A 12,061-nucleotide genomic window follows, 5' to 3' on the forward strand; every position below is an offset into this window, starting at 1 on the left:
AAGTGCATTTCTATGACAGAAGGCAGTGTAGGAACAGAGCAAGGTATTCCACGGCCTTGTCAGGCCCCTGGTGTGTTTACCTAATTCTCTCCGCTGTTTTTGAACTCTAAGTGAGGATATAAATACGTCACCCTTACCCAAGTGGAAGCTGGAGGAAAATGCACAAATGAGAACAAGAGTTTGAAATATAAAATTGCACAGATAGAATTTTATACCAAGGAACCATTTTAGGACACGGGCAAGATGATTTTCATTTGTAAATGTGGAACATTCTGAATGCAGAGGGGCCTGTCACACATAGTATATTGTGATGTAGTCTCTGAACACTTAACGGCATTCATTTTAAAACCATTTTCCTCTGGAGTAGAATGACATACGAAACTGATCAATAGAAGACTTTGGCTTCCTTAAGAGGTTTACAGAGATTGTTGAAATTGAATAACATGAAGTGCTCTTTTATTTTTCTGTTGACTGTTACATTGTCTGACTTCTTTGGATGTTTTAAGACCTTGCCTGGGTTTACTTCCTGGTTCAGAAAGTGAACCACAAGGCACAGGTTAATCGCTTGTAGACCAGTACATTATCACGGATGTTAAGAAAAGGTATGAAGCTATTCAGAAAGAGGAGAATGTGGATTCTCAGGCAAGGAAAATTATAAAAAAGACCTCCTTTTAGATTTTTCTCTAACAGTGTAAGACTTGAGCCAGGTGAAACCATACTGGATCCCCAACTAGAATATATAGAGAAGAATCTTTCTTAGAGGATTGAAAGTAAGAACAGAAACTTGGCTGGGTGTCTCTGGGATTTTACTCTGTTGTTCTTTTAGCAGGTGGTTGGAGAGGAGTGGGAAGGGAAAGGGGAAGATAACTGATTTCTGATTGCTATTCTATTCTGTAATTTCTTGCCAGACATTGAGGTAAGAATTTTCTCATTTTTTCCTGGTAATGTGCTGGTATTGTTATCATCATTTTGCAGGAATGTCTACAATATAAATTTCCAAGGTTGGAGACAGGTCTCAAACTCAAATCCTCTGATTACATGGTGAGTGCTGTTATTACCCAGGACTCTGGTTTGGAAGTGACAGATGTTGTCTATTTGCTAAGTCATGTCTGACTCTTTTGCAACCCCATGAACTGTAGCCCACAAAGCTTCTCTGTCCATGGGATTTCCCAGGCAAGAATACTGGGGTGGGTTGCCATTTCCTTCTCCAGGGTATCTCCCAACCCAGGGATCAAATTTGCGTCTTCTGCATTGGCACGCAAATTCTTTACCACTGAGCCACCAGGGAAACCAAGTGAGAGAGACCCAGTTCAAAGTATTTCAGGTGAAAAGGAATTCACTGGCTACCCAAGAGATGGAAATCTAGATATAACTTGGTGGCTGCTGCTAAGTCACTTAAGTCACGTCCGACTCTGTGCAACCCCACAGACGGCAGCCCACAAGGCTCCCCCATCCCTGGAATTCTCCTGGCAAGAACACTGGAGTGGGTTGCCATTTCCTTCTCCAATGCATGAAAGGGAAAAGTGAAAGTGAAGTCACTCAGTCGTGTCCGATTCTTAGCGACCCCATGGACTGCAGCCTACCAGGCTCCTCCGTCCATGGGAGTTTCCAGGCAAGAGTACTAGAGTGGGGTGCCACTGCCTTCTCTGAACTTGGTGGCTAGGTCCATAAATTTGACACACCCAGGACATTTTCTGAGTCTCATCCCTTCTCCTTACCTTACAGCATCAGTTGTCAACTGGATTCATCCACAGAGCAGGAAAATACAGTTACCAATGACTCCTCTGTCTCACATTTTCAACTTTGATCACTGTAGAGACTGGGATGGAAGTTCTGCCTCTTTGTAAACATCCTGGGTAAATTTCTGATTGGTCCCACTTAGATCAACTGCAAACCAATTAACTGTGCCTATCAGGTGAATTTTTATGATTGGCCTGTCTTGCTTAGGCAGATGCCCTATAATGACAGAAAGAGCAATATACGCTACATGAAATAATTTGGAAGCCACGGTGTCAGGGGGTGGGAGTGGAACTTCCGTCTCTGACACTATAAACATGTATGTGTCCTGTACCTACATAGCAAGGCTGCCACTGTTGGCAGCTCCTTTACCCTTATAATAGACCATCCTTTGGGGATGAACCCATGTTTTCTGGTTTTACCAGTCATGTACCACATCCCACTATTCTGCCCCCTTGAACTGCTTCATCAAAAGTTGAGGGGACATGGATAAATCTATGGCTCATTCATGTTGATGTTCGGTAGAAACCAACACAATACTGTAAAGCATTATCCTTCAATTAAAAGTAAATAAATTTTTTTTAAAAAGAAAAGTTAAAAAAAAGAAAAAGTTGGATCCACAGTTATTTTCTGACTCTTTGATCACCACAGAAATGAACAAGATAGGAGTTAAAGAGTACCTTTATTGGCATTAGCAGCCACGTACCAAAATTTTAAAATTGTTGACTAGGAACATGCAATTGGATTAAATTGAAGAAAGTTCTGCAACTTTCCCTAAAGTCATAATAACAGTCTCCACTAGTTTCTCCAAAGTAATGCCAAATTAACGCTTGAGAATAATGACGACGCCATGTTTGCTGTATGCAAGAAGACACAAGAAAAGAGCTCTAGTGCCCTTGCAGTAGAAAGGTTGTCTTAAGTTTCTCCAAAAGGAAAATTCTGGAACCATGTCTGTCTTAGATAATCAAGCAATTAAATGGATGCAAGCCTAGCAAAAAAGAACTTTTATAGTCTGCAGTCTAAAAGAGATGCTGATAAACAAGGGGGCCATGCAAGGGTGAGGTGATGATAGACTTGAAGAAGGGAGATCCTTAAAGCAACATCCATTTAGAATCTCTCTAGACTTGGGATCAAGTCTACTTGGGATCAGTACTACGGCACTGGCAATACAAAGTCCCTGGTTTCCCTGTACTCAGGGCAATGACCGGTGGTACAGATGGATAGCCTCTTGGAAAACAGTGACAATTGGTGAGCACCTGCAAAGAGCTAAGAACATGCAACTTTCATCTTTCAAATGAAACGCAGAGAAAAGGAACCCTTCAGAAGAGAAACAGAGCCCTCTATTGGGCTTATACTGTGAATTTATGTATTGTAAATTCATTTTTCCTCTTGTACATGAAAGATTCAAAAACAACACAACACAGTCCAATAGAATAGCTGATTCTGTCTGTGAATTAAAATCATCCAGGATGACTTCATAATTCCCAATACCCAGGCCACACCAAAGTCTAATTAAATCAGAATCCCTGGAGGTGAGATCCAGGCCCCTCTACTGTCTTTAAAGCACCCTGGATTCCACTGTGCAGTCATGGTAAGAAGCACTGCTCTAAATAAACATGAGGTAAATAAATGTCTCTTTCTGCAAGAATAAGCAGAGAGCAAGAAAAATCACTAGAATTAAAAAAGCTACTGCAACACAAAACTGTAGGGGTTCCTGGAAGAAACAGGAAAAAGCTAGCAGGGGTTCTTGATGAAAAACAAACAAACAAACAAAAACATTTAACTTTTATGTATGGTATTCTTTCAAAAATGCATTGTTTGCTCTGAAATACCTTACTCAAGTCAATTATGGTTTTCATTCTTCTTCTGATGAATAGCAATATTTCAAGGTGAAATGGTCATTTTGTCAAACATACATTTTAGCTGCAGCACTGTTGTCTTTATCTGAACAGGGCTTTTCCAGTTATGTGAGAGCTTAATTTCATTTGGATGTGATTATTTTAATTAAAGTCATAGAAAGAGAAGAAAATTAAAAATGAAGTTATTGGTCATAGCCAGCACAATCATAATATAATATGATAAAACTTAAGAGATAAAAAGTATTAAGGGTATATAAAGAAATTGAGTCTTTAGTCTTAGTCATTGAATAATCATAGTAAACTGTGTGTGAAATTGTGAAGAAAAGTAAGTTCAAAAATTAAAAATCAGTAAAATCTAAAATATATATGGGTATACCTATGTAAAATGTATATAAAATATATGTATATATAAAAGATATATACAATATGCCCTTGAAATTAGTGATTAATGGTTACAGTAGGGAGAAATTTTAAAATGATACATTTGGCTCTCTGAGAACTTATAAAATGTAAATCTTCTCAAATTATACATATTTAACTTGTACATGTACTCAGGAATTCATTATGTATGAAATTAAGTACTGGGTAAAATTCAAGGAAGCAGAAAAAACAGAAAAGAGCATCCCAAAGACTATTTTAGGCAATGGCACATGAACTGAGGGTGAGTAGTGTGAGAGGTAATACCAGCAGATAGCAACAGGGAGAGGCGGAGTGGGTCAGGGAACAAAAGAAAGCCATGAAATATCAGATGACCACTGCCCTGGTCAACCAGAGCTTGATTTCCTCTGGGCACTGTGAGCTTGCATAGGACAAGTGCCTTAGAACTCTCTCTCCCTCCTGAAGGGCAAGAGATGTTGTTCAGTTGCTCAGTCACGTCTGACTCTTTGTGACCCCATGGACTGCAGCACGCCAGGCTTCCCTGTCCTTCACCGTTTCTCAGTTTACTCAAACTCACGTCCACTGAGTCAGTGGTGCCATCCAATCATCTTATCCTCTGTTGTCCTTTTCTCCTCCTGTCTTCAGTCTTTCCCAGCATCAAGATCTTTGCCAAGGAGTCGGCTCTTCCTTCACAAGAGAGTGGATGTTGATCTAACTAGTTAAGACTGCTGACAGGGGCATTCATTTCTTGACATCCAATGGAACCCCTGCTCCCTAAGTCAAGAGGCACACGTACCAGCAATCGGATAAGCAAAGAGAGACTATGAGTAAGGTTGTGACAGCATCTGCTAAAAAGTATGTTTTGAAATAAAACATAGCAGAGGTCAGCAAACTTTTTTTGAAAAGTAGCAGCTGGTAGATATATTAAACTCTGTGTGCCACATATGGTCACTCTCACATATTTTTCTTTTTCCTTTCTTTCTCTATTTAAAAATGTAAAAACAATCTAGCTCATATAAAAATAGGTGCCAGACCACATTTAGTTCACAGGCTGTATAAACAGATATCTAAAATAGAGAATTTTTTTTAAAATATTAAAAACCAAATTTATCAGTTAATATGAGCAATCAAAATGAGTAATACCTTCTAAGATAAAACAATCTTTGCATGAAAAACGTTTATCATGTGTTGTTTATGTAATACACTTAAAATTATTACTTTAGAAAAACAGCTGTGCAGACATGTTGGATGATTAAAAACAGATATAGGGCAGGCAGGAACAAACAAGTTAGAATTTAAGGCATTAAGTTTTCATTCAAGGTTCTCTGCTTGAGAAAACAGGCCATTTAGTCAAAGCCAAAAAATTCAGTTATCCTTTTCTTTATTTTTCAGCATTAGCAAGACAACAGAATACAGTCCCTCTTTGAAGGAGAAGAATCCTGGACTTCTTTCCCCCTTGTCCCAGGCTCCAATTAGCTTTTTCATCCAGGAGAGTCTTTGTTTCTTCCACCTCTTTACAGATGCTCACTCTATCCTGATTCACACACCTGGATATTCAATATAATCTCCTAAGCAGGTTTAAGATTTTGAAACAAAAGCAAATAGGAGAAAGAAGCATGCTCATAGGCAAATCCTGCTTTTTGCCCAGTATTTTTCTTGCTGTTATACCAGTTTTTTTCCCTATTTTCCATACTCCATTGTATATGTGAAGGCAAAATTATTATAGACCATTCTCTTTAGATATAGTGACACTAAATTATAAATAAAATACAAAAGTGATAAAAACAAAATCAAAATGCTCAAGCTCCCATACTCTCTCCTGAGTTAAGAAACCAAATCACACTAGTATATTATTTTCAAAATAATGACTGAGAAAACAACATATCAAAATATAGAAGGTATATCCAATGAAGTGATATGAAAAAAGCTTTGAAGCTTATTCCAAGTTTTGACATAGACTATTTTTTTACATGTTATGTAAACTATTGTGGAGCTAGGGAAAAAAATTAAAGCAATGCCTCTAAACAATTAAAACTAGGAATTTGTTTAAAGAATCTTTCAATCAATCAAGAAATGCTCTTCCATGAAATACTATGTGAGAAATACTGTATGAAAACAATAAAGAATAAAAATTCTCCATTAATCTGAGAAACTGGTAAATTCATACTAGGAACTAGATTGCTCTCATAAAGCTTTCTGCTAATAATCATAATAAAGAAATGGGGAGCCCTTCCCTAAACATTTTATGAAGGCAGAACAACAGTAAAATACTATGCCTAAAGCTGACAAAGGATTTCTAGAAAATTTAAATTATAGACCAGAATTAGTCACGAACATAGATTTAAAAGTTCCAGATCAAATATTAACAAATGAAATCCAGACTTGCATATAAATAATATGGTGGTATATTCATACAATTAAGTGCTCAGTTCAGTTCAGTTCAGTTCAGTCACTTAGTCGTGTCCAACTCTCCGCGACCCCATGAATCACAGCATGCCAGACCTCCCTGTCCATCACCAACTCCTGGAGTTCACTCAAACTCATGTCCACAGAGTCGGTGATGCCATCCAGCCATCTCATTCTCTGTCGTCCCCTTCTCCTCCTGCCTCCAACCTTTCCCAGCATCAGAGTCTTTTCCAGTGAGTCAACTCGTTGCATGAGGTGGCCAAAGTATTGGAGTTTCAGCTTTGGCATCAGTCCTTCCAATGAACACCTAGGATTGATCTCCTTTATAATGGACTGGTTGGATCTCCTTGCAGTACAAGGGACTCTCAAGCAGTAAAATGAGTGAACACATACATATAAAAGCAAACATGAATGAATATCAAAAACAGTATGCAAAATAAATCAGAGTACTTATAATATCCAATTTATATGAAATTATAGAATCCATAAAACTGTCTAAAATTAATCTATAGCTAATGTATATACATACATGTATTAAACTGCTTCATAGCTTTGGAAATCATTGATTGCCTGAAGCAGCAGTAAGGGATGCTTTAATGCAAAAGCCATAAAAGAACATTCTGAGGTAATGGAAATGTTCGACATCTTGAATGGGGCTATGGTTAATGGGTGCCTAAGTTTATCAGTTCCCAAATGTCAACTTCAAATGACTGGCCTTTTATATAAATTATACCTTAATAAAGTTGATTAAAATTGTATATTAAATAAAATCTAAGTTACAGATTTTATTTAACATACATTACTTGGTGGCTCAGACAGTAAAGAATCCACCTGCAATGCAGGAGACCCAGGTTCAATCCCTGGGTTGGGAAGATGCCCTGAAGAAGGATATGGCTACCCACTCCAGTATTCTTGCCTGGGAAATCCCATGGACAGAGGAGCCTGGTGGGCCCCAGTCCATGGGGTCACAAAGAGTTGGACAGGACTGGGTGACTAACACTACAATACAGAACAATGTGCTGTTTCTGGTCTAAATTGTGATACACCGTGTTATATAATAGATGATAGACATATATAGATGGATGTGAGTGATGTCAAAGAAACAGTTAAAAACAATATGACATGATATTAACGATGATATAAAAGAGCTTTCAGGCAAGTTTTATCTTTGAATTACAACTGACAAATGTAATTTACAAATTTGCAGAAAATGAGCATGCATTAACTTTTCCGTGAGCTAAAGAAAGGCTATGAAAGGCAACATATATATAAAATGCATGTCATGTGGTAGATTTTCAGTATATGTTTTACAACTTCTTTTCAGCTTTTTCCCCCCTTTTTCATACTCTTTTAACAACTCATTCTATTTCTAGGCTCTTGTGCATTTACTTCTGTTTTCCTTTATTCACATTGTATTACACATTCATTCCTCTATATCCAGATCCGACGATGCTTGGTGAAAGTTTTTTTCCTCAATTTAATTCAAGTCAATACCAGAAATCTTCAAGGAACTAATTATCAAGTTTGCACAATATTGAAGCGAACACAGCCATACACCAAAATCAAGATGATAAGAAAATAGGATGTGTCTCCACTGTAATTGCATTTTTTCATTTCTTCTGACCTTAATTCAGCCTGGACCACAGTTTCTCACACGTCTCCTGGGATATCAAAGCCAGCCAACACTAAGAAAAACTCTGGCTATGAACCACAGTGGGAAACTTACAAGCCAGGGACCCTCTCAGAGGCAGCCTTAAAGAAAGCATTGATTTACGAAAACTTGTAGTAATTGGCCAAATCCTGCTGATGGATTCTCTTTTGGAGGCCAGCCGAGAAGCCTCCCCTTTACTCAGCTGCTCTCTAATGAAATAAAACCCTTTCAGTCCTACCTTTGGTAATCCAGGAAGTCAGTCCATCCATTCTGGTGGACATGGTGTTCCCAGAGAGGAAAAAATAAGAATGGACACACTGACTGATTGTAGTCAGGGCTGGTTGATATGTGCCCCGGTGGAACTTGGAGAGAGGGCGAGTCCTGGGCAGAGGGAGTTTTGAAGCATGTGCTGGCCTACCAAGGACAGTCTATGTTTCTGACGACACCCGATTCAAAGTGCACACAGATGGCATGGTTACAGTCAAACGGCCTGTACACCTTCATCGTCCAGAGCTAAGTTTTCTTGTCCATGCCTGGGACTCCACCCACAGGAAGCTCTCCACCAAAGTGACACTGAAGGTATCAGCACACCACCATCACCACCATCGTCATCATGACTCTCCCTCTGGAACCCAGATGGAAGTGCTCACATTTCCTGGCCCCCACCATGGTCTCAGGAGACAGAAGAAAGACTGGGTTATTCCTCCTATCAGCTGCCCAGAAAATGAGAAAGGCCCATTTCCTAAGCCGCTGGTCCAGATCAAATCTAACAGGGAAAAAGAAACCAAAGTTTTCTACAGCATCACCTGCCAAGGAGCTGACACACCTGCTATCGGTGTTTTTATTATTGAAAGAGAAACAGGATGGTTAAAAGTAACACAGCCTCTGGATAGAGAACACATTGCCAAGTACATTCCCTTATCTCATGCTGTGTCTTCAAATGGACAAGCCATTGAAGAGCCTATGGAGATTGTGATCACCATGACCGACCAGAACGACAACAAGCCCCAGTTCACCCAGGAGGTCTTCAAGGGGTCTGTCCTGGAAGGCGCTCTTCCAGGAACCTCTGTGATGCAGGTCATGGCCACAAATGCAGATGACGACGTGAACACCTACAACGCTGCCATCGCTTACAAAATCCTCATCCAAGAGCCTATGCTGCAGCACAACGAAATGTTCACCATCAACAAGGAAACAGGCGTCATCAGTGTGCTCACCACCGGACTGGACCGGGAGAATTTTCCCACATACACCCTGAAGGTCCAAGCAGCAGACCTTAACGGCGGAGGCTTGAGCACAACTGGAATGGCCATTATCACGGTCCTGGACATCTATGATAATGCTCCCAGCTTCGACCCGACCATGTACATGGGGTCGGTGCCTGAGAACGAGGCTAACATGGCCATCACCATACTCACAGTGACCTATGCCGATATTCCCAACACCCCGGCATGGGAGGCTGTTTACACAGTATTAAACTATAACGAGAAGCAATTTATCGTCATCACAGACCCAGTCACCAATGAAGGCACTCTGAAAACAACTAAGGGCTTGGATTTTGAGGCCAAGTAGCAGTATATCCTGTACGTGGCAGTGACAAATGTGGCCCCCTTTGAAGTCACTCTCCCCACTTCCACAGCGACCGTCACTGTGGATGTGATAGATGTGAATGAAGCCCCCATCTTTGTGCCTCCTCTAAAGAGAGTGGAAGTGCCCGAGGACTTTGGCGTGGACCTGAAGATCACATCCTATACCACCCGGGAGCCAGACACATTTATGGAACTAAAGATCATGTATCGGATTTGGAGGGATGCTGCCAACTGGCTGTAGATTAATCTGGACACTGGTGCCATTTCCACTTGGACTGAGTTAGACAGAGAGGATGTCAAGCATGTGAAGAACAGCACATACATGGCCCTCATTATAGCCACTGACAATGGGTCTCCACCTGCCACTGTGGACAGGCACCCTGCTCCTGTTCCTCGATGATGTGAATGACAATGGCCCCGTACCAGAACCCCAGGCCATGGATTTCTGCCAGAGGAATCCCGAGCCTCACATCATCGACATCATTGATCCCGATCTCCCCCCGAACACCTCCCCCTTCACAGCAGAACTGACATACGGGGCGAGTGTCAACTGGACCATTGAGTACAATGACCAAGAACGTGAATCTCTGATTTTGAAGCCAGAGAAAACCTTAGAGGTAGGTGACCACAAAATCAATCTCAAGCTTATAGACAGCCAGAACAAAGACCAGGTGATCACACTTGACGTGCACATGTGTGACTGTGGTGGGATCGTCAGCAACTGCAGGAAGGTCATGGTCTATGCTGAAGCAGGGTTGCAAGTTCCTGCCATCCTCGGGATCCTTGGAGGCATCCTTGCTTTTCTGATCCTTGTTCTGCTGCTTCTGCTACTTGTTCGGGGGAGAAGGGTGGTCAAAGAGCCCTTACTGCCCCCAGAAGACGACACCCGGGACAATGTGTATTACTATGATGAAGAGGGAGGTGGAGAGGAAGACCAGGACTTTGACTTGAGCCAGTTACATAGGGGCCTGGATGCTCGGCCTGAAGTGACTCGCAATGACGTGGCACCAACCCTCATGAGTGTGCCCCAATACCGACCCCGCCCTGCCAATCCTGATGAAATCGGAAACTTTATTGATGAAAACCTGAAGGCAGCTGATAGTGACCCCACCGCCCCACCTTATGACTCTCTGCTGGTGTTTGATTATGAAGCAAATGGTTCTGAAGCTGCTAGTCTGAGCTCCCTGAACTCCTCAGAGTCAGACCAAGACCAGGACGATGACTACCTGAATGAATGGGGCAATCGCTTCAAGAAGCTGGCGGACATGTATGGAGGCGGCAAGGATGACTAAGGGACTCAAGAATGATGGGAAGAGAGATGGGTCCCTACACTCATGTGATGGAAAATGCGGGAAACATACTCCTGGTTGTTTGTCAGCTCCCTTCACTTGGGATACGTTTCTGGAGAAGAGACTGATCAGTGATAGCATGGTCCTGATTTCCACTTTATAGATATAATCTGTGTACTAGAACAATTTAGACTTATTCCTTGAATAATCTTTTTCCTTTCATCACTCTTGACATGGTGATGACGTCCAAAAGACCCCTAAATTTTAATACTTCAAAAGAATATTTTCAGTCTTATAAGGTTCTGTTAGGAACTTGCAGATTTCCTTAAGGGCTTTGTCTCATTTTTAAAAGAAAGGGGAGGGGTCAATTTCCCTATTGTGTGTGTGTATATACATATATATATATATACACACACACATATATAGGAGAAGGAAGTGGCAATCCTATATATATATATATATATATATACGTATATATAGGAGAAAGAAGTGGCAACCCACTCCAGGACTCTTGACTGGAGAATTTCATGGATGGAGGAGCCTGGTGGGCTACAGTCCATGGGGTCGCAAAGAGTCGGACACGACTGAGTGACTTCTTTCATTCAGAAAGGAAAAACAGCAAAAATACTTATTCTCACTTTATAAGGTGTTTCCTCACTTAATTTTTATAACCCTCCCATCAGGAATGAGTTACTAGAAGAAAACAGAAATAAAATGCACAGATACAAAAATGTCTTTATTTGCTGACTGCTTGATGGTTTAGGTTTAAAATCCTAAGAAAGGAATCTGTCAAAAAGGAATAAATTCTACTATTAGAATTACTATTATTAATGAAAGTTAAAATGTGAATATAGTAAGATTAATTTATTTCTATATGTTGTTGTTCAGTTCCTAAGTTATATATGACTCCTTGTGACCCCATGGACTACAGCCCACCAGGCTTCCCTGTTCTTCACCATCTCCCAGAGCTCACTCAAATTCATGTCCACTATGTCAGTGATGCCATCCAACCATCTCATCCTCTATCACCCCCTTCTCCTCCTGTCCTCAGTTTTTTCCAGCATCCAGGTCTTTTCCAATGAGTAGGCTCTTCACATTAGGTAGCCAAAGTAGTAAAGCATCAGCTTTAGCATCAATCCTTCCAATGTATAT

General features: G+C 40.7%; 1 pseudogene; it reads left to right on the top strand.

The window, feature by feature from the left end:
* The first annotated feature begins 8,376 nt into the window (after window positions 1-8,376).
* LOC129555178 (cadherin-1 pseudogene) lies at window positions 8,377-10,966 on the top strand (annotated as a pseudogene).
* Window positions 10,967-12,061: the final 1,095 nt, after the last annotated feature.

The sequence above is a fragment of the Moschus berezovskii genome, chromosome 12, assembly GCF_049115385.1.
Source record: "Moschus berezovskii isolate FMDL1 chromosome 12, NW_MosBer_1.0, whole genome shotgun sequence".
Classification (NCBI taxonomy): Eukaryota; Metazoa; Chordata; class Mammalia; order Artiodactyla; family Moschidae; genus Moschus; species Moschus berezovskii.